This window comes from Pollicipes pollicipes, unplaced genomic scaffold (genome assembly GCF_011947565.3).
Source record: "Pollicipes pollicipes isolate AB1234 unplaced genomic scaffold, Ppol_2.1 Scaffold_4002;HRSCAF=4701_pilon_pilon_pilon, whole genome shotgun sequence".
Classification (NCBI taxonomy): domain Eukaryota; kingdom Metazoa; phylum Arthropoda; class Thecostraca; order Pollicipedomorpha; family Pollicipedidae; genus Pollicipes; species Pollicipes pollicipes.
Window position 1 is genome coordinate 29,509,228 of NW_023596420.1, and position 23,382 is coordinate 29,532,609.

The 23,382-nt window shown below is 47.0% G+C and overlaps 7 non-coding genes across 7 annotated transcripts; 4 read left to right on the forward strand and 3 right to left on the reverse strand.

Annotated features, from left to right (window-relative positions):
- Positions 1 to 2,171: 2,171 nt before the first annotated feature.
- TRNAE-CUC (transfer RNA glutamic acid (anticodon CUC)) lies at positions 2,172 to 2,243 on the reverse strand. The gene has a single exon. It is a non-coding gene; the product is annotated as a tRNA-Glu (tRNA).
- A 1,166-nt stretch (positions 2,244 to 3,409) lies between these two features.
- On the forward strand, positions 3,410 to 3,481 carry TRNAE-CUC (transfer RNA glutamic acid (anticodon CUC)). Its single transcript has one exon. It is a non-coding gene; the product is annotated as a tRNA-Glu (tRNA).
- Positions 3,482 to 8,232: 4,751 nt separating this feature from the next.
- Positions 8,233 to 8,304, forward strand: TRNAE-CUC (transfer RNA glutamic acid (anticodon CUC)). The gene has a single exon. It is a non-coding gene; the product is annotated as a tRNA-Glu (tRNA).
- A 1,153-nt stretch (positions 8,305 to 9,457) lies between these two features.
- TRNAE-CUC (transfer RNA glutamic acid (anticodon CUC)) lies at positions 9,458 to 9,529 on the reverse strand. Its single transcript has one exon. It is a non-coding gene; the product is annotated as a tRNA-Glu (tRNA).
- A 5,237-nt stretch (positions 9,530 to 14,766) lies between these two features.
- Positions 14,767 to 14,838, forward strand: TRNAE-CUC (transfer RNA glutamic acid (anticodon CUC)). Its single transcript has one exon. It is a non-coding gene; the product is annotated as a tRNA-Glu (tRNA).
- Positions 14,839 to 22,192: 7,354 nt separating this feature from the next.
- TRNAE-CUC (transfer RNA glutamic acid (anticodon CUC)) lies at positions 22,193 to 22,264 on the reverse strand. Its single transcript has one exon. It is a non-coding gene; the product is annotated as a tRNA-Glu (tRNA).
- A 730-nt stretch (positions 22,265 to 22,994) lies between these two features.
- On the forward strand, positions 22,995 to 23,066 carry TRNAE-CUC (transfer RNA glutamic acid (anticodon CUC)). The gene has a single exon. It is a non-coding gene; the product is annotated as a tRNA-Glu (tRNA).
- Positions 23,067 to 23,382: the final 316 nt, after the last annotated feature.

Here is a 23,382-nt window from a genome sequence, read left to right on the forward strand (position 1 = left end):
TGCATGAGACAGGAGAGATTAGAACAGAAGTTAGTGCGCAGTCCCATCTCAGTGATTTGAAGCGAACGCAGATACTAGAACAGTGCGACAATTGACGCAAAGTATTTGCGGTATGACCAGCCATGCAAAATGTGCCTTTGTTGGCTACACTGACAAAGGTGACAACCCTACAGCACTTTGCATTATGTAGTATATCTAAGCAAAGATCGCGGATGAAGGCATTGAAAAGGCTCAACTCAAAAGTGAGGATGGAAATAAGCCGGTGATAAAATCGTAAAGGTTAGGGAACTTTGCGAATGCACCTGAGCTTTTCAAACTGCCATGAAAAGGAACATTCGAGACCGTACAAAATGTCTCCAAATCTATGACCGAGAGGGGTCAGAAGAAGCTGCTGATTAGATAGCATCACTTTGCCGTTAATGATATGAGACTAATGTAGCTAATGATATCTTGACGCGGTGCCGGTTATGTAGTGGGAAAGCTCCGAGTCCAAAAAATTAGAGACGGAGGAATGACCACAGCCAGAACATTGGCAACGGGGCGGGCAAAGCGTTGACAAAGGGCACCCTGATAGTAAAAGGATTCCTCAAACTCGCCAGGTATGGCCCATTTGTTTTTCAGGAAAAGTTCTTATGATATATGCATATATTTAAATATGTATAAATATATATATAGAACATGTATATATATATATATATATATATATATATATATATATATATATATGTATATATATGTATATATATTTAAACAACTATATGTCTATATATATATATATATATATATATATATACATCCTCTCTTTTTTCCTCCATATCTTTCTATCTTTTGCTCTCTCTCTCTCTCTCTCATTCTCTCTCTTTCTCTCCCTTTCAGTACCTTCTATAATTAGAAAACAGGGAAAATGTTTCCGCGAGACCAATTCTGCCTCAGGTCTACAGTTAATAAACTGACAAAATGATGCGTTAAACGGCTGCATGAAATAAATCGCCGAGGCCATTCAGTTAAAATGATCCCTGCGCGAATGTGGATTGAACATGAGAAATGGCTTATCTTTTGCATTAAGATGGCCAGGTCAGGTTTGTCTGGATATGTTTAACACTCAGCCAGAATTGATAACTGGTACAAATCATGTACCTTTTTAGCGTACGCGCTCGCATGTCAAGTCACAAAAAGTCGGCGCCACGTGTTGCAGTGTCCTTAGACCGCGCAGCGTCGGCTCTGCGGCCAAAACCAGGCCGTGACCAAACCACGGAGAAAAATGGTGACACATCTGAAAGAAATAACTTAGAATGCTTTAGGGCGCCAAATGGTACCTTAAAAATATTCCGGGCGTACATTTTACCCGAACGAACTTTGCATTCATGATGATAGCGCATAAGTCTACAGCACCGCGAAGTGGTTCAGAAATATGTTGATGACACTGGAAAGTAAGGTAAAATTTACTTTTTCCGCGGTGCCTAACTGTTAATCTAACCAGAAAACACCCTCAAATTTGTAAAAAAGATATTCACCCGGTGTTACCTTTGAACTGAACGATTCTTTGCTTTGAAAGACGTTCAGAAGCACTGTTTTACAATAGTCATTGTTGGGCGCTCGGTACACGCCTCTGGCGTTACTTGCAGGGGTCAACGCCGTTCGGTTTTGCGTAAACTGCAACCCAAGCCATCGCTATCCTTGCTTCCCGAGATTATAGGCGTGCCACTGGGCTCTATGATGCACTCAGGTGCTGAGGCTATATGGCGTTGTCAGCCTTTCAACCTGTCGGGAAGGGCGAGCATCGTGGACAGTCAAACCCCGTGTAGTATACCAGGTCCAGAGCACTGACCGGAGAGCACAGTGATATTTAGCTCATCTCCATTTTGATCTTACTGCAGCATTGATTGTTTCAGGTGCGCTACAAGGATGCGCAAGGACACCTCTAAATTCGAAAACTCGCGGAGCGCTTCCTGCGTTGGTGGCACATGGGGCACATCAACTTTTCATCCCCACCCAGCACATCGTCCTTGGCGAAGAATTCAAAGCACTTTCGAAAGCTCCGTTTTGGACACTGTCGGTAGCTATTGGCTACCAGATCGGCTCGACCATGGCGGACGCGTGGCCACAGGTTGTGCACCGCAGTGTGGACATAGGTCGCCCGACGAACAGGTTAAGAAACGCGGAGAAAGACATTCCCGCACCGGGAATCGAACCCGGGCCTCACGGGTGAGAGCCGTGTATCCTAGCCACTAGACCATGCGGGAGGTGGGCGGTGGCGGTACGGGTCCTATGGACGATGATAGGCTAACGATAAGGAGCGATACTCCACCCATATTTCCTTACCTGCAACCGGGCACGCGGGCGTGACCACGCCATCTCCATACCGCCAATAGAGGTAGCATAATTCATGTACCTCCCCACTCGCTTGTTCTCGCTTCAGTGTCCAGTTTGTGCATCCGCCAAAGGGTGCGCAGAGCCGAGAAAGATGTGGCTTGACCACATTTGATCGGAAGTGTCAGGTCAACTGTCCGAGCAAGTTAAAGATAAATCACGTGAAGGCTGTGGATGCACCCTTCGCTCAGGTGTGGGGGCGGGTCAATTTGAACTCCCCTGAGATCTCGGGAACTAAGAAAGCTGGACACCCAAATTTGCAGGGTGTCTTGAAATGTACGTGAAATCTCTTAGATCGAAGTTTGAGGTCATTAAGTCATGACGTTCGGGTCAAATAAGGTCAAACAAGGTCAAATTCCAGGCTGATCTCCAAAATTCCCTCAGAACCTAGATGACTGTTTCTAAGCAAAAGATAACTAACTCATTTCAGGTCAGTGGCCTTGCTTGACCTTTTGAAGGTCATGGTGAATAAAACCATACAAGACTGCTCTGAGTGTTGCATTTGAATAAGTGACAAAGATTATGTTAGGTAGTATGTTCCTAAATCAAAGGTCGACTCGGATTATCTTAGGTCAATGGCCTATTCTGACCTCTACGAAGCCAATGGCGGATGTATGATGCGATTCCTGCTGTCAATGAATTCAAAATGAGCACCGGAAACTACCCCATACAGCAAGCTTTAAAGCAATAAAACAGGTTAGTTTACCTTGGTGTCACCTTTATACCTGACCTTACGCCAACGCAATTTGCTCCTTCAGCGTTTGTGTTACCTAATAAAGCATCTCAAAGATGTATAGCTTTGTTAAACACTCCGTTGTTACATCGGTTTAACCGATTCCCTAAAGATCGGCTTCGCTGAAACCATGGCCTGACTTTGACCTGCCATAGGTCAGTGACCTTGCAAGTTATATCTAAATTTATTACACGAAAAGATCTTCTAGCTCGTTGTCAACAGATATGCAAAGTTTAGCGCGTGGTGAAGAATCGTTCCTTATTTTTAGCATATTATTGCTTATAGGACCCGTGCGCGTTCCATTGCTCCCGCATGGTCTAGTGGCTAGGATACACGGCTCTCACCCGTGAGGCCCGTGTTCGATTCCCGGTGCGGGAAGACTTTTCTCTAAGTTGTTTGTATTGCTTGTCTTGTCGGCTGTTGTTTGCTGTCGGGCTTGTTGTCTTGTTTGTCGTGCAACTGAAGTCCACGATGCGGTGCGCAGTCTGCGGCCACGCGCGCGCGATTGTCGAAGAGTTGTGGGACATGCGCCCTCCGGCCGCGTCCAAAGCAGGTCAGGTAAGATGACGAGATTTTTCACCAACGAAGATGTGCTTTATGGAGATGAAAAACTCACCTCCCACATGGGCTAGCACGCCGGAAGCGCTCCAAGAAATCCCGGATTGACGGATGCTCTTGCGCATTTGTGCATTCTTGTGACGCACCTGAAACGATTCTCGCTGCAATAAGATCAAAAGAGAGCCATAGGCTGTTGTCATACTCTGCTGAGGGCGGGAGAATAAAAACAGCATAACAACAAGCAAAACCTGTGAAACGTGACTAATTATTCTGGCGCGCTGCACTTGGGTTATTATACCCCCCCCCCCCCCCCCCCATTATATAGTCCCGCTAGCTAATCGCCTTTCAACTTGCTAATTTTACCGCGACTGTTTTTTCTGCCTTGCCGTACAGATTTGTCACTACTGCGACATGATTAGATAGCATCACTTTGGCGATTTAGATATGAGGCTAATGTAGCTAATGATACCTTGACAGGGTGCCGGTTGTGTAGTGGTTAGGCTGCGAGTCCAGAAAACCAAGGGACGGGCAGGGGCGCAGCCAGAACTTTGCCAACGGGGTGGGGGGAGGAGGGGGGCACAGCGTTGACAAAGGGCCCCTGATAGTAAAAGGATCCCCGAAATCGCCGGATATGACCCATTTGTTGTTAACCCTTCTGAGCAAGTCCAAAACTATTCAAGATCTATACTGTTCGTCTAAGTCAGGCATTTCTTGATCAGCTGGGATGTTATGACTCATCGACGCCAGAAGGTCACGCCGTGTCACATTCCTTCTCTTATGTGGATGGCTTCGAGGACTTGTAAACGGCATCTGTTTGGACATGCTTTAAAAATCAGTGTGTGTTCAGGTAGGTGAGAGCGTAGAGGCTTTTAATTATGCGTTTTGTGCATATGCTGGTCTGGCGGTCCCTCCCGCAGGTGCATTGTCATGCGTCGTGATAGAGATAACGTGATAATTTCAACAAAAGTCGAGTTGCTGCGCCGGCGGCCTCCGTATGGGCATTTCAATTGATACAATATGCTGGTGTTCTTTACTCGGTTTTAGTCTGCTGTCAGGTTGTTTTCTATCACAACGCTACTAGTTGCTCCGCTTTTGTAATAAATGGTGAGCCTTATTTTAGTGTCTTAGCCAGCCGGTACGATATCCGTCCAGATGGTATTCTCCAAAAGGTTTTCACCCATCTTAAATGACGGGCATTTAATTTTGACAAAAACGTTGATGAGCCGGGTTCTTGTCGAGTGCTTTTAGGTCTTGTTGACTCAAGGCAGACCCAATGCCAGGGGCAATTGTGCTTTCGAATAGCCGTTACAAAGGAACAATTGCTTGCACCACTCAAGTTTGTTGTGCGTGCTGGCCCAGATGGAGCAATATTTTGCGTTGAGCAAACATGCGAAAAATCGACTGAAGGTACATTTGCCCTTGCATAGACAAAAGCCGCATGTTTATATATATATATATATATATATATATATATATATATATATATATATATATATCACGTGTGTAGCCACAGCAATGATATATGGAAGCCTCGCATATCGCATCAAATTCTTATAAAAGCATCCCTTTTGTGGGGCTGAATGGGTGCACCTGCAGCTCTCCCGTGCATACTAGAGAAATTTAATGCATGCATGAGTTGCTATTATGTGCTGATGTAGTTTTCTGTGCATTTCTTCATTTCTTTACATGAATAGTGTCCAGCGTCCTTAATAAACATGGCTATCACAGACCAGTTATTTACAGTTTCTCGACATGGCGAAATTCCATCGAAAAACATGCATATATTTACCCTGCACTCAAGGGGGAGGTCAGATTGACCCCCCGAAGGTTTTTCCGGATTGGTTTCCCAACGGCGCGGTGTAGCCGCGCCAAATTTTGCATAGCTGTTGACAATCGAATTGCAGATCGTTTCGTGTACCAAATTTAGATGTACCTTGTAATGTCACTGACCTATGGCAGGTCAAACTCAGGCCATGGTTTCAGCGAAGTCAATTTTTAAGGAATCGGTTAATCTGATGTAACAACGGAGTGTTTAACAAAGCTATACATCTTTGAGATGCTCCATTAGGCAACACAAACGTTTAAGAAGCAAATTGCGTTGGCGTAAGGTGAGGTTTAAAGGTGAGACCAAGGTCAAAACCAACCTGTTTTATTGCTCTAAGGCTTGCTTGCTGATGGCAGGAGCCGCATCATACATCTGCCATTGGCTTCGTAGAGGTTAGAACAGGTCACTGACCTAAGACAATCCAGGTCGACATTTGTTTTAGGAACATTCTGCCTAGCCTAATATTTGTTGCTTATTCAAATGCAACACTCAGAGCAGTCTTGTATGGTTTTATTCACCAAAACCTTAAAAAGGTCAAGCAAGGCCACTGACCTTAAATGAGCTAGTGACCTTTTGCTTAGTTAACGGTTATTTAGGCTCTGGGGCATTTTGGAGACCAACCTGGAATTTAACCTTGTTTGATCACATCCGGCCATCAGCATGCTGTCCGTGGCGAAATTGTATAAATGTTTTTGATATCAAGACAAGTATCCAACATATTATCGAACGCGATCGTTACACGCGATCGAGGACGATGACTGCGAGAGAGGTCGCTGATAGAACAAGGTATTATGCATTATGCGGAATTGGTACAATGTGGTATTTACAGGTTTTATTTAACAAGTAGGGTGATGCTGCGTAATTACCGCGGCGGACCAGTTATATCCATTTCGTACTGGATGTCGTAGGCGCTGAGTTTCGTGGCGAAACTCAAAACGGTACGCGCCCTGTAACATGCGTCGATGGCATGACGGATGAAATCTTCAGAGATAACTCGTCAAGAACTGGCCATTGTGATATAGGGGAGTGCTAAGGTGTTCTTGTCGAACCTGTACTAGGCTACGCGGGAGGCTTTTCGCCATGGTGGGATGCTCCGGGCGCTTCAGGCGCTATGTCACGTGGCTCGCGACGACTAGGAGTGACAGCGGATACATAGAACAAAACTGAAATCCGGTATCGTACGAACATGACGACAATTGCCACCGGCTATGGAGTAAAAACGTCAAGGCTTTGAAGAGAAGCCTCGTCAGATGACTGTCATTTGAGAAGTGGAAGTCGTCTGAGTGCCACTTCTCAACTGGATAAGAAAAGGTAGTTTGAGTGCCACCGGTTTGAGAGCCTCGCACACGGAAGCAGGCTGAATATCTGCCAATGTTTGCATCGCTGCAGGGTTGTCGCCCCAGAGCTATTGCCCCGCGGTCCGCTCTCAACGCGCTGATTCGGAAGCCGGCCCGGATCATGACAAGCCTGGGGCCGGCTTTCGGAGCAAATAACCTCCTCTGAAGTGTGTGCGGGGCTGAGTGGCAACAAATATTGCTGCGGCAGCTCAACACGACGACGCGGACTAGCACGCCACTCGACCGCGTCGGCAAGGATGGCGATGGCTGATGGTGAAAACCCACAATCAGCAGGGTGTTCGGAGCGGGTCGGTATACCGGGAATTCAGTGAACGACCGAGAACTGGCCCGGCGGGCAAAAATACCAGCTCACCATCATCCCCCCCCCCCGCACACCAGGTAGCCTACATCGGTCAAACCCGGCGCCCCTGGTCCGGCTGAGGAGACTGACAAGATTTGCTGCAAGTGATGCGCTGGCCTCAAGCGTCTCGCTGTAGTTAATTCCGCACAGGTGACGCTTCAGGCGTCTTCAACCTTGAAAGAGGGCGGGGAACTCCGGTTGTGTGGACGAGAATGCCCGATTAGTCCTGCACAAACGCCCGTGCGCTTATTTTGCTTGGCGATGCAGCCAAAACTGCATCATACATCACAAGACTTACTGAGCTGGAAGCCTGCACGAAGTTGGGTGCCCCTGCCCACCCAACTTCTGCCGGCCCATGGATTTGACTTTGGGGGCCCATGGATACCAAATAATCGACCCAAGGCACGACAGCTTTTCTCGCGCGTTTACTGCGGAATATGTGTATTGGAGAAAGATGAAAAGATATCAGTGGCGTGCTCAGGTGGGCAGCAGCGCCGAAATTAAAATAAATGCTGTTGTCCCCCGTTTATACTGTTAATAATATGGTACCATATCAGGTCTAGTTCTGCCTTTCGGATGGTGGCGGCTATATGGAAGCTAATCTACCTCAATCTTCTACCATCTTTTACCCTCCAAAGCGAGGACGAACGAACCTTACGCTGATTCCAAAACAAGAGTGCTAAAACAAAAAATGCTGACATCTGCGATATTCATCGACTAGTGAACCTTGCATATCCACTGAATCTACATCCACAACTTTCACATGTAAGATCTCTAACTTGCTCGGGCAGTTGACCCAATACTCCCGATCAAATGGGGTCACGTCACGCCTTTGTCTATGTGTACCCTTTGGCGGATACACAAACTGGACGCTGAAGCGAGAGCAAGCGAGTGGGGAAGTGCATGTATTATGCTACTTCCGTTAGCGGTATGGAGATGGCGTCATCACGCCCGCGTGCCCGGCTACAGGTAGAGGGATTAGGGTGGAGTAACGCTCCTTATCGTTAGCCTATCATCGGTCATAGGACCCGCGCTGGCGTCTATTACCTCCCGCATGGTCTAGTGGCTAGGATACACGGCTCTCACCCGTGGGGCCCGGGTTCGATTCCCGGTGTGGGAATGTCCCTCTCCGCGTTTCTTGACCTGTTCGTTGGGCGACGTCGTTCGCCCAGTTGCAGTGCAGTCTGTGGCCGCGAGTCCGCAGTGGCAAAGCTGTTCTGAGGCCGAAAAACTACGGATGGCATCCAAAGCGGATAAAGTACTTTTACTTTTTCACTAGTAAGGATGTGCTGGATGGGGATGAAAAGTTGATGTGCTCCATGTGCCAGCAACGTAGGAAGCGCTCCACGAACTTACGAATTCAGAGGTGTCCTTGCGCTTCCTTGTGGCGCACCTGAAGCGATCATTGGTGCAGTAAGATCAAAGCAGAGATTTTTTTCGATCGTTTCTTACTATCCTTTTGTCAAGGAGGCACTGGTTGGTTACCGTAAGTGATTTGCTTTTTTGAAATACTGATGTTTTGTGGGTACTGTACATCTTTACACGAGTAATATATGTTCTAACGAACCACACAATATATGTTGTGTCGTCATAGTCACAACTCCGTACGGGAAGGCAAACTACAGGGGGCTCCCCCTCCTTCATTCACACTCTCTCTCGCGCTTTATCACCCCCCCCCCCCCCCCTTAACTCCATCATGCTCACTGCCTCTCACTACCTCTTTTACTCTCTACACCTCACGCCCGCCTTGTCTCCTTTATTTTTTTTGCACTGATATCCTGTATCACTGTCGCACTTCACTTCTTCTTTCTCTTCATCATTTTCATCGCTTTTTATCTCTTCTCCTCTTCTTTCTTATTCGCCGGCGGGCACCGTGGGGTATCGAACCCCGTGCAGTATAACAGGTCCAGACCACTGACGGAGGAGCACAGTGATAATTAGCTTATCTTTGTTTTGATCATGCTGCAGCAAAAATCTTTTCAAGTGCGCTAAAGGGATGCGCGGAAGCACATGGACACCTCTGAAACCGAAAGTTCTTGGAGTGCTTCCGGCGTTGCTGGCACATGGATGACGTCAGCTTCTCATCTCCATCAAGCGCGTCTTCCTTGGTGAAAAAAGCCAATCCCGCCATCGCACGCTATCTGCTTCGGGTGCGGCCGGTGGGCTTAGGTCTCAGAGCGGCTCGACCTTTGTGCAGGCGTGGTCACAGATTGTGCACCGCAAGGAAGACTTGAGCTGCCCGACAAGCAGGTCAGAAAACGTGTACAAAGATATTCCCGCACCGGGAATCGAACCCGGGCCTCACGGGTGAGAGCCGTGTATCCTAGCCACTAGACCATGCGGGAGATGCTGTCTAGGCATGCGGGTCCTATCACCAATGATATGTAATGATAACGAGCGATTCTTCACCACAATTCCTCCATTTGCAGCCAATCACGCGGGCTTGACCACGCTATCTTCATACTGTCAACGGAGATGGCATAACTCGCTCACCTCCTCACTCTCGCTTCAGCGTCCAGTTTGTGTACCTGCCAGAGAGTATGCAGAGGCGATAAAAGCGTGCCTTGACCCCGTTTTTTTTTTGAGGTGTCAGGCCATCTGTCCGAGCAAGTTAGAGCTGATGTATGTGACGGTCCTGGATGCGAAGGTTCTGGATGAAGGTTCAATAGATGTACATAAATTCGTTAGTAGGTGAACATCGCAGATGGGAGCATTTTTGTTGTCGCACTGCGGTTATGGAATCGGCGCAAGGTTCGCTCTTCCCCGCTTTGGAGGGTAGAAAGCGATAGAAGAATTAGCTTGCAAATAGCCACCACCAATCGAAGGCAAAACTAGACCTGTTGTGTTACCATGCCATCGACAGTACAAACGGAGGGCAATGCCGCCTATGCCAATCTGGGCGTTGTTGCCCACATGAGTACTCCGCTGGTATCTTTCCATCTTTCCCCAGTTTACATGTCACTTCAGATCAACAGCATGCACATAAAGCTCCGCCTTAAAAATAAATCGGTCTTGCATGTACCGGGAAGTAAGAGGCCGAACTACCCTTACCTCCACGAGCTTTAAGCGAAATTTCCTGGATGCAAACAGGGATATCACACAGGCCCGGATGGTCAAATCGACTATCATTATTGACAAATGGAAGTACAAATTGAAACTTAAGTATGAACGGAAAGATACTACACTTTCACGAGCCCTAGATCATCACTATGACAGCGGCCGTACGGCTTTTCATATAAACGGCGTCAGAGGGCCGCCTGGCGTCTGAGCGGCCCCATATGCTGGTCCAATGAGTGCCATTCGCCGGGCAGGCGATCACGGGCCAAGGCTGGGGCCCGCCGCCATGTGATATGGCTGCCCGAGCACTTCCAGCGGCATTGCTCCACTTACGGCTCTGATGGGCCTCTGTCTACGACGCCAGGCCAGCTCATGCTGAGGAGCGTCGGCCCCTTCACACGGGAGGGTGGGGAGTGGGAGAGCGGGAGATCGTGAGTGTACGGCAGGGGTGTAAATGGAGGAGACAGAAAGGGGGACGTGGTATAAATGAAAGGGAGATGGAAAATGACGCTGAGGAAAAGCAACACGATAGGGAAAAAACAAAGAATAGAACAGAGCGTGGGACGGAAGACAGGAGGGAGAAGAAAAAGGAGGGAGTTCAATAGGCAGGCGAGTAAGAAAGAAACAGGAGAGAAGAGATAAAAACGATGAAAATGATGAAGAGAAAGAAGAGGTAAAGTGCGACAGTGATACAGGAAACAGTGCAAAAAATAAGGGAGACAGGGCCGGCGTGATGTGTAGAGAGTTAAAGAGGTGGTGAGAGGTAGCGAGCATGGAGGAGTTAAGGGGGGTGATAAAGGGCGAGAGAGAGTGAGAATGAGGGAGGGAGAACCCCCTGTAGTTTGCCTTCCCGTACGGAGTTGTGACTACGACGACACAACATATATTGTGTGGTTCGTTAGAACATATATTATCCGTGTAAAGATGTACAGTACCCACAAAACATGTCAGTATTTCAAAAAAGCACATTATTTACGGCAACCGACCAGTGCCTTCTTGGCAAAAGGAGAGTAAGAAATGATCGACAGATGGTGGGGGAGAGGAGGTATTTTTTATCTTGTGTGGTTTGGATTAGGTCCACTTCGGACATAAGTGACAATTTCGGGGTATGGAATGAAGGAGAGTTGAGAGGGGTGGGGTAAGGCTACGTACATCCGAGAGTACTCCGGCGAGACTTAGTCCGCTCCGCGACCTCTATGCGCGGTATGTGCGGGCGCTCTGACGAGGCTCCCGCCAGGGGCACTCAACACGCGCCCGGTTGGCGGACCCCCAAACTTGACCTCCTTTAGGAGCGGTCAAGTTAACTCCCTTAAGCTCTTCCAGAATAATTTTTGTGTGGTTCATGGTAGCTGTACCAAATTTGAAACAACGGCAGTCAAATGAACAGCCGATTGCTTTATTTCAAAGTAGATATATGTCATGATGTCACTGACCTGTAGAATGCAGTCAGGCCACAGCTGTCAACGCAGACAATTTTTGAGAAATCGCTTGAGGCAACGGAGTGTTCGACAAACTTGTACAGCTGTGAGATGGCTTCTTGGACAGCTGAATTACTGCCTTCATGATTAAGACTAAATCTTCTGAGGTTGACTTACGTTCAAAGGTCAGGCCAATATCAAAATCATACCGTTTTTTTACCGGAATACTTAAGTTAGGGAATAATTGTCAACGCTGACTTAGAGTTCCTTGATCACAAGGACGTTAACGGATTCCTTATTTTAGCTCTATGAAGGTCAGGGGAGGTCACTGACCTAAAATGACCTTGATCGACCTTTGGCTTCGAGAATCATGCCGCTTAAGGCAGTTCATGAACCTCATTGCGAATTAAGGCACTTAAATAATTGCAACGGCTTTTCATCATCTTGACTTCCTAAAGGTCAATAAGGTCACTCACCTGATATGAACACGAGTGACCCTTTACATGGAAAAAAGGTTAAAGCTAGTTGCGGTATAAGCTCTGAGAGCATTCCGGACACTGACCTCGGGTCTGACCTTGTTTGACATGTTTTGACCGGTACCCGGCCTTCCCGCCAGAGTGAGAGGCTGACGGTGCCATATAGCCCCAGCAGCTGAGTGCGTTATAGAGCCCAGTACAACGCCCGTAATCTCGGGGAGCAAGGGTAGCGATGGCTTGGGTTGCAGCTTTCGCAAAACCGAGCAACTTCGGCCACTGCAAGGAGCGCGAGGGGCGGGCGCCGAACGCGAACAATCACCGTCGTGAAATAATATTTCTGAGCGACTTTCAAAATTGAGTCGCCCAGTTCAAAGACTACACCACGCGAATGTCCTTTTACAAGTTTGAGATTGTTTTCTGGGCAACAGAACGGTTAGAGCAACGCGGAGGGTAGAGATTTTGCCTTACTCTCCCAGTTCCACCACCAGATACCTGCACGACTGTGCGGCGCTGTAAAGACTTGTACGTTATCATGAATGTAAAAATTGCACAGGTGAAACGTACCTCCGGAATATCTGTAAATGTACAAGTTGGTGTCGTAACGCATTCAAAGTTATTTATTTCAGATGCGTCACAATTTTTCGTCCATCGCTTGGCCACGGCCGAGTCTTTGCCGCAGGGCCGATAATACGCGATCTAAGGAGACTGGAACGCCTGGCGTCGAGTATTTGTAACTTAGCTATGCGAGCGCGCGTACTCAGAACTACGCTTCCTTATCTTGTACCACGTATCAATTTTGACTGAATGTTAAACATATCCAGACAAACATGGCTTGGCCATATTAATGCAAATTATTCACCGATTTTCATGTTTAATCTATATTTGCGCAATCTTCGCTACCTCTGTATAGCCAGGATAGAAATTCACCCAAAGTCTGAGATCTTTCAGTGTAAAAGAGTCCACTGGGCCCTTGTAAACTAAAGGGCTTCGGCGATTTATTTCATGCAGTCATTAACGCATGACTGCCGGTTTATTTACTGTAAACATAAGGTAGAATTGATCTTGCGATAGCATCTGACCTTTTCTATTTATAGTGTATATATATATATATATATATCTATCTATCTATATATATATATATATATATATATATATATGTATATACATATAAGAAGAAGAAGTGTTCTTCAATGCCATAAGAAGTTTTCTTCAATAACAAATGGGCCATATCTGGAGATTTTTGGGACACTTTTACTATCATAGCGCTCTTTGCCAATGCTGTGCCCCACCCTCTTGCCAAGGCTCTGGCTGCACCCTTGCCCGTGCCTCTGGTTTTCCGGACTCGCAGCCTAACCATTACACACCCGGCACCCTGTGAAGATATCATTAGCTACATTAGCCTAATATCTAAATCGGCAAAGTAATACTACCTAATCGGCAAATTCTTTTGACTTCACTTGGTGCGTACGTCTTAAGCTTATGTCGTCATAGGTCTGGAAACACTTTGTCACGGTCTCGAATGCTTGTTATCAAGGCAGTTGGAGGATCACAGGTTCAGTTGTAACGTTTTCTGAGCTTTATGGCGTCACCACTGGCTAATTGCCAATCTAACTCTTGAGTTGTACCTTTCAGACGCCTTTATCTGCGATCTGTGGTCAAATAAACCACATGATGCAAGCTGTTGCAGGATTGCCACCTTTGTAAGCGTAGCCAACAAAGGCGCACTTTGCACGGTTTGTCACACAGCAAATGATTTGCCTCAGTTGTATCGTTACAACATCTGCATTCGCTTCGAGTCACAGAGATGGGACTACGCACTTACTTCTGTTCTAATATCTCCTGCCTCATGCAAAGCGCATGTCGTTCGGCACTGGTTAGTTACCGTAAGTAATTTGCTTTTTTAAGTACTCATATGTTTTGTGGGAACTGTACAGCTTTACATGGATAATATATGTTCGGACGGACCACACAATATATATTATGTCGCCGTAGCGAGAACTCCGTACGGGAAGGCAAACTACGGGGGACTGGAAGTACGGGCTGTACTTGCAGTCCCCCTGTACGACAGAGTATAACAGGTACAGACCACTGACGGAAGGGCACATTGGCATTTAGCTTATCGCTGTTTTGACCATACTGCAATGAGAATCGTTTCAGGTACGCCAAAGGGATGCAAGGATGCGCAAGGACACCTCTGAATTCGAAAGTTCGTTGAGCGTTTTTGGCGTTGCTGGCACGTAGAGCACGTCAGTTTTTCATCTCCATCAAGCACATCTTTCTTGGTGAACCACCGTGCACCACTGGTTTTCCAGAGGCATAGAACCTTAACATCCAGAGCCTTCACATGCATGATCTCTAATTTTCTCGGACAGATGGCTCGATACTTGTAAACAAACGGGGTCAAGGCACGCTTTGCCGCCTCTGCGTATCCTCTGGCGGGTACACAAACTAGGCGCTGAAGCGAGAGCCAGCGAGTGAGGAGGTGCACGGATTATGCTATCTCCGTTGGGAGTATGGAGATGGCGTGGTCACGCCCGCGTGACTGGTTTCAAGTCGAAGGATTAGGGTGAAGGATCACTCGTTATCATTAGCATATCATTGCTGATAGAACCCGTATCATGGTCCCCTACCTCCCGCATGGTCTAGTGGCTAGGATACACGGCTCTCACCCGTGAGGCCCGGGTTCGATTCCCGGTGCGGGAATATCTTCGTCTGCGTTTTCTGACCTGCTTGTCGGGCAGCTCAAGTCTACCTTGCGGTGCACAATCTGTGACCACGCCTGCACAAAGGTCGAGCCGTTCTGAGACCTTCGTTCCGTTCCGAGAGCCGTTCCCGGTGCGGGAACGTTTTACTCCAACTTTCTTGCCTGTCTGTTGAGCACCTAAGTCCACGATGCGGTGTGCAGTCTGGGACCACGCGCCCGCAAAGCTTGGGGAGTTCTCCGACCGGGTCCAAAGCATACCAGGTGCGATCTCAGGGTTTTCACCAAGGGAGATGGTACTTGAATGGAGATGAAAAGCTCACCTGCTTCCATGGCTGCAACCGGGCAAGCGTCCCGGAAATGAAGGGTTCCTGCGCGTTCCTTGCTCCTTGATGGCAATAACCGATCTCGCCGCCAATAAGATCAAAAAGGCGGAAGGCTTTTGTAATTCCCTTCTGAATAGGGGAGAATGAAACAACAGCATGGACAAGTAGCCCCTGTGAGGCGTGACGAACCATGCTGGCGTGATGCACTCGGGCCAATATGCGACCAGACATAAACACCCTTTTTATACAGCCCATGAACAACCCTGAGAGAGTGGTATCAGTATAATGACTCCTGGGTCCTGAGTTCAGCCTATCTGAAGTCAGACTGGCTGGGTCTAGCCTATCAGAATGCGTCCGGCCAATAGCTGTGAACCATGTATGCTGTTCTTCAAACTGGCTTATGTCTAATCTTTTGCTGACATTAACGCCATAACTGGAGGGGGTTATTCATACCTGGCGTACTCATACTCACCTGCCGTCCTGCTAGCTGGTTGCCTTTGAACTTGCTTATTTTACCGCGAGCAGTTTGTTTCTGCCTTGTCGAACCGATGTATAACTACGGTGACATGATGTGTATATATATATATATATATATATATATATACACATATATGACATATATGTAGATATGCATATAGATATATAGTACATATATATATATATATATATATATATATATATATATATATAAATTGCTTGGTCCGGAAATGTATATTATTGGGCTGAAGATGTACACTGTCAACAAAATATATCAGTACTTGAAAAGCAAATCACTCGCGTCAACTAACCAGTGCAGAACGGCGTGTGCTTCGCATTAGACAGGCGAAATGAGAATAGGAATAGGTGCCCAGTACCAGCTCAGGGACTCCAAGCAAACGCAGATGCTGGAACGATGCGACAACTGAGGCCAAGCATTCGCTGTATGAGCAGCCGTGCAAAACGCGTCTTTGGTGGCTACACTGAAAAAGGCGGTAATTCTGCAGCAGGTTGCATTATGTTGTTAATTTAAGCAAAGACCGAGGTCAAAGATATCGAAAAGGTACAACCTAAATGTCAGGATATAAAAAACCGATGATAAGGCCCCTAATGCTAGCAAACTTTGCAACTAAGCCTGGTGTTCTCCAATTGTGTAAATAACGAGCATTCGAGGTGGTAAAGAGAGCATCTCCAAATACATGCCGATATTATCTTAGGACGTGCGTACCAAGGAGATCAGAAAAAGCTGTCGGTTAGATAGCATCGCTTTGCCGATTTAGATATGAGACTTATGTGGCTAACGATATCTTGACGGGGTGTTGGACGTGTAGTGGATGGGCTTCGAGTCCGGAAAACCAGAGGCACGGGCAAGGGCGCGGCCAGGACCTTGTCAAGGACGGGTAGAACGATAACATACAAAGACCCCCACCCCAAACAAAAAAATCGCGCGGAATACGTCCATTTGTTTTTAGGGCAAGCTCTTCTTAAAGGAGGCTTGTGATAAAAGTCTTCGAGCAACTATGGTTAAGTTAATAGACAGAACATCTTTCTGAAGAACAAACCTGAAAATTCAAACAAAATCCGTACATCAAACGTATTCACCGATCCAAGCCACATCCCATCTGGTGAACTGAATGGAATGATAAGACCAGTCCAATTGCCTCGGCCCGTCTCGTGCTCTGCGGCTGACGTGCGCCCTCGCCGGGCCTGCGGCCTCCTCCGTAATCAGGCGGCGAATGGATTCGACGATAAGCATTCCCTATATCCCTAGGCTATGACCTTTGTTCGAAACATGTCAAACAAGATCAAACCTGAGATTTGTCCCCGGAATACTCTCAGACCTCCTCTCGCAATTAGCTTTAACCTTTACTGTATACAAGGTGACCGTGACCCTCGTGTTCATATCAGAACGTTGACCTTATTAACCTTTAGAAAGTCCAAGTGATGAAAAGCCGTCGCAATTTTTATGATATATGAATTTACAAGCAGCTTTATGAGTCGCATAAAAGGCTCAATCCTCAAAGACACAAAGACAAAGTTTGATCGAGGTCCGACCTTAGTAAAGTTAAACGGTTGACGTCCTTTTGATTAAGGGACTCAAAATGAGTGTCGAAAGCTATTTTCTAACTAAAGTTTTTCAATAAAAATGCATTGTGGGATTTTGGCCTGACCTTTGATCTCGCCATAAGCTCCGTGGATTTAGTCTTAAGCATAATGACACTTATTCAGCTGTCCAAGAAACCGTCTCACGGCTGTATAAGTTCGTCGGACACTCCGTTGGCTCAAGCGATTTCTCAAGAATTGTCTTCATTGACAGCCGCGTCCTGACTGCGTTCTACAGGTCAGTGACCTCATGAGATATATGTACTTTGAAACAAAGTGATCAGCTGGTCATTTGTCTGCAGTGGTTTCAAGTTTGGTGCGGCTACCATGAACCACACAGAAATACTTCTGGAAGAACTTTAGGGAGTTAGCTTGACCAATCCTAGTGGAGGGGAGCAGACTAAGTCTCGGCGGAGGACTCTCGGGTGCATCTAGCCTTGCCCCACCCCTCTCAATTCTCCTTCATTCCATAGCCCCGAATTTGTCACTTACGTCCGAAATGCACCTGATCCAAACCAAAACATACAAGTACAAGGGCACCTCTAAATTATGGAGTTCGTGGAGCGTTTGCGGCGTTTCTGACACATAGAGCATGTCAGCTTTTCATTTCCATCAAGCACATCTTCCTTGGTGAACTACCGTGCGTCTGGGGTTTTCCAGTCGCATAGGACCTTGACATGCAGAACCTTCACATGCATGATCTTTAACTTGCTCGGACAGTTAACCCGACACTTCCGATCAAATGGGGTCAAGTCAAGCTTTGTCTTTTCTGCGTACCCTCTGGCGGGTAGACAAACTGCACGCTGAAGCGAGAGTCATCGGGTGAGGAAGTGCACTGATTATGCTATCTCCGTTGGCAGTATGGTCACGCCCGCGTGCCTGGTTACAGATGGAGGGATTGGGGTGAAGAATCGTTCCCTATCATTAGCATATCATTGCTGATAGGACCCGTATCGCAAACCGGAACATCCCGCCTGGCCTAGTGGCTGGGCTACACGGTTCTCACGCGTGATGCCCGGTTTCGATTCCCGGTGCGGGAGTGTTTTTCTCCATGTTTCTGACCTGCTTGTCGAGCAGAGATACGGTGCGCAGTCCACCATACGGTGCGCAGTCTGCGGCCAAGCGTCCGCAATGATCGAGAAGTTCTGGGACATGAGCCCTCCGAACGCGTCCAAAGCAGACGATGTACGATTGCGGGCTTTTTTTACCAAGGAAGATGTACTTAATGGAAATGAAAAGCTCACCTGCTCCGTGGGCTAGCACGCCGGAAGCGCTCCAATGACTCCCGATTTGAGGGGTGTCCTGGCGCATCCGTGCATCTTTGTGGCGCAACTGAAATGATTCTCGCAGCGATTCTACGGCATGAAACGATTAATATCGATTATGAAACGATTCTACAGTATGAAAACAGCATGACAAGTACAACCTGTGAGGCGTGACTAACCGCTCTGGCGTGTTGAACTCGGGCCATTTATAGGTGTCTGGTTAATAGCTGTGAACCATCACTCACGTCAACTGACCAGTACAGAACGGCATGTAATTTGCTTGAGGCAGGCGCAATTAGAATATAAGTAAGTGCGCAGTACCAGTTCAGTGACTCGAAGCGAACGCAGATGGTGGAACAATGCGACAACTGAGGCAAATTATGTGGTATATGTCAGCGAAGATCGCAGGTGAAGGCATTGAAAAGGCACAAGCAAAATGTCGGGATGGAAATAAGCCGGTGATGAAATTGTAAATGTTAGCAAACTGCAACCGAACCTGTGGTTTTCCAGCCGCCTTGATCACAAGCATTCGAGACCGTGACAGAGTGTCTCCAAATCCATGACCATATTAGCCTAAGACGTGCGCAAAAAAGGAGGTCGGAAGAAGCTGCCGATTAATTAACGTCACTTTGCCTATTTAGATATGAGACTAAGGTGGCTAATGATATCTTGACAGGGTGCTGATTGTGTAGTGGTTAAGCTGCATGTCCGGAAAACCAGAGGCAAATGCAGGGACGCAGCCAGAACCTTGGCAAGGGGGAGGGGAACATAACGTGGACAAAGGGCACTCTGACATGAGACGTAGACAGGATCCCCCAAATCGCCAGATATTATCCATTTGGTTTTGAGGACACGCTCTTCGTATGATATATATATATATATATATATATATATTTTTTTTTTTCAGTACCATCTATAACTGGCAAATGGGGCAGATGCTAGGTCGGAGCATAGGGATTTTATTCGTGGGTTTTGCTCATATGCTGGCCTGGCGGTCCCTCTTGCAGGTCCATTGTCATATGTCGTGATAGAGATGTCATGATCATTTTAATATCAGTCGAGTTACTGTGCCGGCAGTCTCTGTACGGATAATTAAACAAATGCGATACACTGGGGCGCTTTAGTTGACTTTATTCTGCTGTCACGTTGTTTTTCATTACAACGCTACTAGCTGCCCTGCTCTTGCACTAAATGATGAGTCTTATTTTAGTGTCTTCGTCACCCGGTGTGATATTCGTCTGAATGATATTCTCCAAAACGTTTTCGTCCACCTTCAATGACGGGACGTTTCATTTCGACAAAAAGGTTGATGGGCAGGTTTCTCGTTTAGTATTTTAAGGTCCCTTTGATTCCAAGCGGATCCAATATCTGGGACAATTGCACTGTTCAAATAGCGGTTATGAACGAACAATTGCTTGCACCGTTCAACTGCGTAGTGCGTGATAGACCAGATGGAGCAATATTTTTCATTGAGCAGGCATGCGAGAAATTGACTAAACGTACATTTGTTCTTGCATAGTCAAAAAATGCAAATATATATACATATATATATACATATACATATATATATATATATATATATATATATATATTAAAGAGGCATCTCATTTTGTAAAACTGTATGGGTGCACTTGCAGCTCTTTCTTGCATACCGAAAAAGCTTTAAGGTGTGCATGAGCTGCCATTATGTGCTGAGGTAGTTTGCTGTGCATTTATTTAGTTCTTTACAAGAACAGTGTCCAGTGTCCACAATATATGTGGCTATCACAGAGTATTTATACGCAGTTTCTCGACAGGCCAGAATGCCATACTTAAACATCCATGTCGAAAAATATCAATGTTAACGAATTTACTTTGCTTAATGCTAATCGTAATTCCATCTATGCTGCAATAGCATGGGCCTTCAATCTTTGCCCTCAACGCGCTTTGGGGGCTGCGCTCCTGTTGAGAATCCCTTCCTCATTGTAACAATACACAAAACGTTTTCACTAATCACAAATCCGACCATTGGCATGCTGTCCGTCGCCGAATTGTCCATATGTTGTTGATATCAAGACACGTAGCCAGCATATTATCGAAAGCGATCGTTACACGCGATCGAAGGCGATGACTGCGAGAGAGCTCGCTGAAAGAAGTAGGTATTAGGCACTATGCGGAATTAGTAGAATGCAGGTTTTACAGGTTTGATTTAACAAATAAGGTATTACTGCGTGATTACCGCGGCGGAAGACCGATTATATGCATTTCGTACTAATGTGTGTCCAGTACCAGCCAGTGACTCGAAGCGAACGGAGATGTTGGAACAATGCGACGGCTGACGCAGTGCATTCGCTGTATGACCGGCGGTGCAAAACGCATCTTTGTTGGTTACACAGAAAAAAGGTGGCAATACTGCAGTAGACTACATTATGTTGTTTATGTGAGTAAAGATCGAGGATAAAAACATCGAAAAGGTGTATGTCAAAAGTCAGGATAGAAAAAACTGGCGATAAGGCCGTTATTGTCAGCAAACTTTGCAACTGAGCTTGGAGTTCTCCAAATGAGTTGATAACGAGCATTCGAGACTGTAGAGTATCTCCAAATAGATGGCGATATCACCTTAAGACGTATGGACTGAGGAGGTCAAAAGAAGCTGACGGCTAGATAGCATCGATTTGCACACATTCCAGTATAGGTTGAGTTACTATGCCCGCGGCCTCCGCACAGGCATTCCATTTCATACGCTATATTGGTGTGATTTATGTGGTTTTAGTCTGCTGTCAGGATGTTTTCCATTACAGGCCTATTAGTTGCCCTGATCTTGTAATAAATGGTACGTCTTATTTCAGTGCTTTCGTCACCCAGTGTGATAGTTGTCAAGATGACATTCTGCGAACATTTTTGCCCTGCACGTATGTAATTCACTTCATATTTAATCTCTTTCATGCCACCAAATAGCGTTCTGATATAGTTTTATTCATGCACTTTTACCGAAATCCATGGCGCTGGCTCCGGGAGTTCTCAGCACCAGATAAGACATTGACCAGTTCGAAGAACAGCATGCACGGTTCACAACTATTGGCCGGACGCATTCTGATACGCTAGACTATGTCAGTCTGACTCAGACAGGCTGAACTCAGGACCCAGGAGTCACTACACTGATACCACTCTTTAAAAAGAGTTGTATAGCGGTTGGTGTTTTATATATATATATATATATATATATATATATATATATATATTAAGGGTAAAGGGGCTGGTTTGGGGGGGGGTGGGTTCGTTTAACGTCCCGAGTGCAACGCGCCAGAATGGTCAGTCACGTTTCCCAGGCTTTCCTTGTTGTCATGCTGTTTTCATACACCCTTGCTCCGCGGAGTATGATAACAGCCTCTGCCTCTGTCTTGATGTTATTGCAGCAAAAATCGTTTCAGGGGTGCCACAAGGATACACGGATGCACATGGGCACCCCCCAATCCGGGAGGTCTTGGAACGCTTCCGGCGTGCTAGCCCATGGAGCAGGTGAGGTTTTCCCCTAAAGCAAGTACATCTCTCATGGTGAAAAATCCCACAATTGCACCTAATCTGCTTTAGACGGGGTCGGCGGGCTCATGCACCAGAACTCCTCGATCACTGCGGACGCGTGGCAGCAGACTGAGCACCGCGTCGTGGACTTAAGGTGCCGACAGGTAAAAACTTCGTGCAAAATGTTCCCGCACCGGGAATCGAACCCGGGCCTCACGGGTGAGAGCCGTGTATCCTAGCCACTAGACCATGCGGGAGGTACCAAATATCCCCCTCATCGTACCGAAGTACCATACGGGTACTATCAGCGATGGTGTGCTAATGTTAAGGAACGATCGTTCACCCCAATCTCTCCATCTGTAACAGGCATGCGGGTGTGACCATACTGCCAACGGAGATAGCATGGTCTGTGCACCTCTTTACTTGCTGGCTCTCGAAGGTATGCATAGACGACAAAAGCGTGACTTGCATTCCTAACAATGATATCAAGCCTTAATCTGTTTTGGGTTATACTGCGGCGAGAATCGCTTCATGTGCGCCAAACGGATGCGCGGATGCGTAAGGACACCCCTGAATTTGAAAGTTCGTGGAGCGTTTGCGGCGTTGCTGACACATAGGGCACATCAGCTTTTCATCTCCATCAAGCGCATCTTCCTTGGTGAACCACCGTGTGCCTGTGGTTTTCCAGACGCACAGAACCTTCATATCCAGAACCTTCGATGCATGATCTCTAACTTGCTCGGACAGGTCACTCGACACCTCCGATCAAATGAGGTCAAGTCACGCTTTTGTCGTCTATGCATACCTTCGAGAGCCAGCAAGTAAGGAGGTGCACAGACCATGCTACCTCTGTTGGCAGTATGGTCACACCCGCATGCCTGTTACAGATGGAGAGATTGGGGTGAAGAATCGTTCCTTAACATTAGCACACCATCGTTGATAGTACCCGTATGGTACTTCGGTACGATGCGGGAGACATTTGGTACCTCCCGCATGGTCTAGTGGCTAGGATACACGGCTCTCACCCGTGAGGCCCGGGTTCGATTCCCGGTGCGGGAACATATTACTCCATGTTTCTTACTTGTCGGACGCCTTAAGTCCACGATGCGGTGCTCAGTCTGCGGCCACGCATCCGCAGTGATCGAGGGGTTCTGGGGCATGAGCCCGCCGACCCCATCTAATGTAGATCAGGTGCAATTGCGGGATTTTCAACAAGAGAGATGTACTTGTTGGAGAGGAAATGCTCACGTGCTCCATGGGCTAGCACACCGGAAGCGCTCCAAGAACTCCCGGATTGAGGGGTGCCCTTGCGCATTCGTGCATTCTTGTGGCGACCTAGAAACGATTTTTGCTGCAATAAGATCAAGACAGAAGC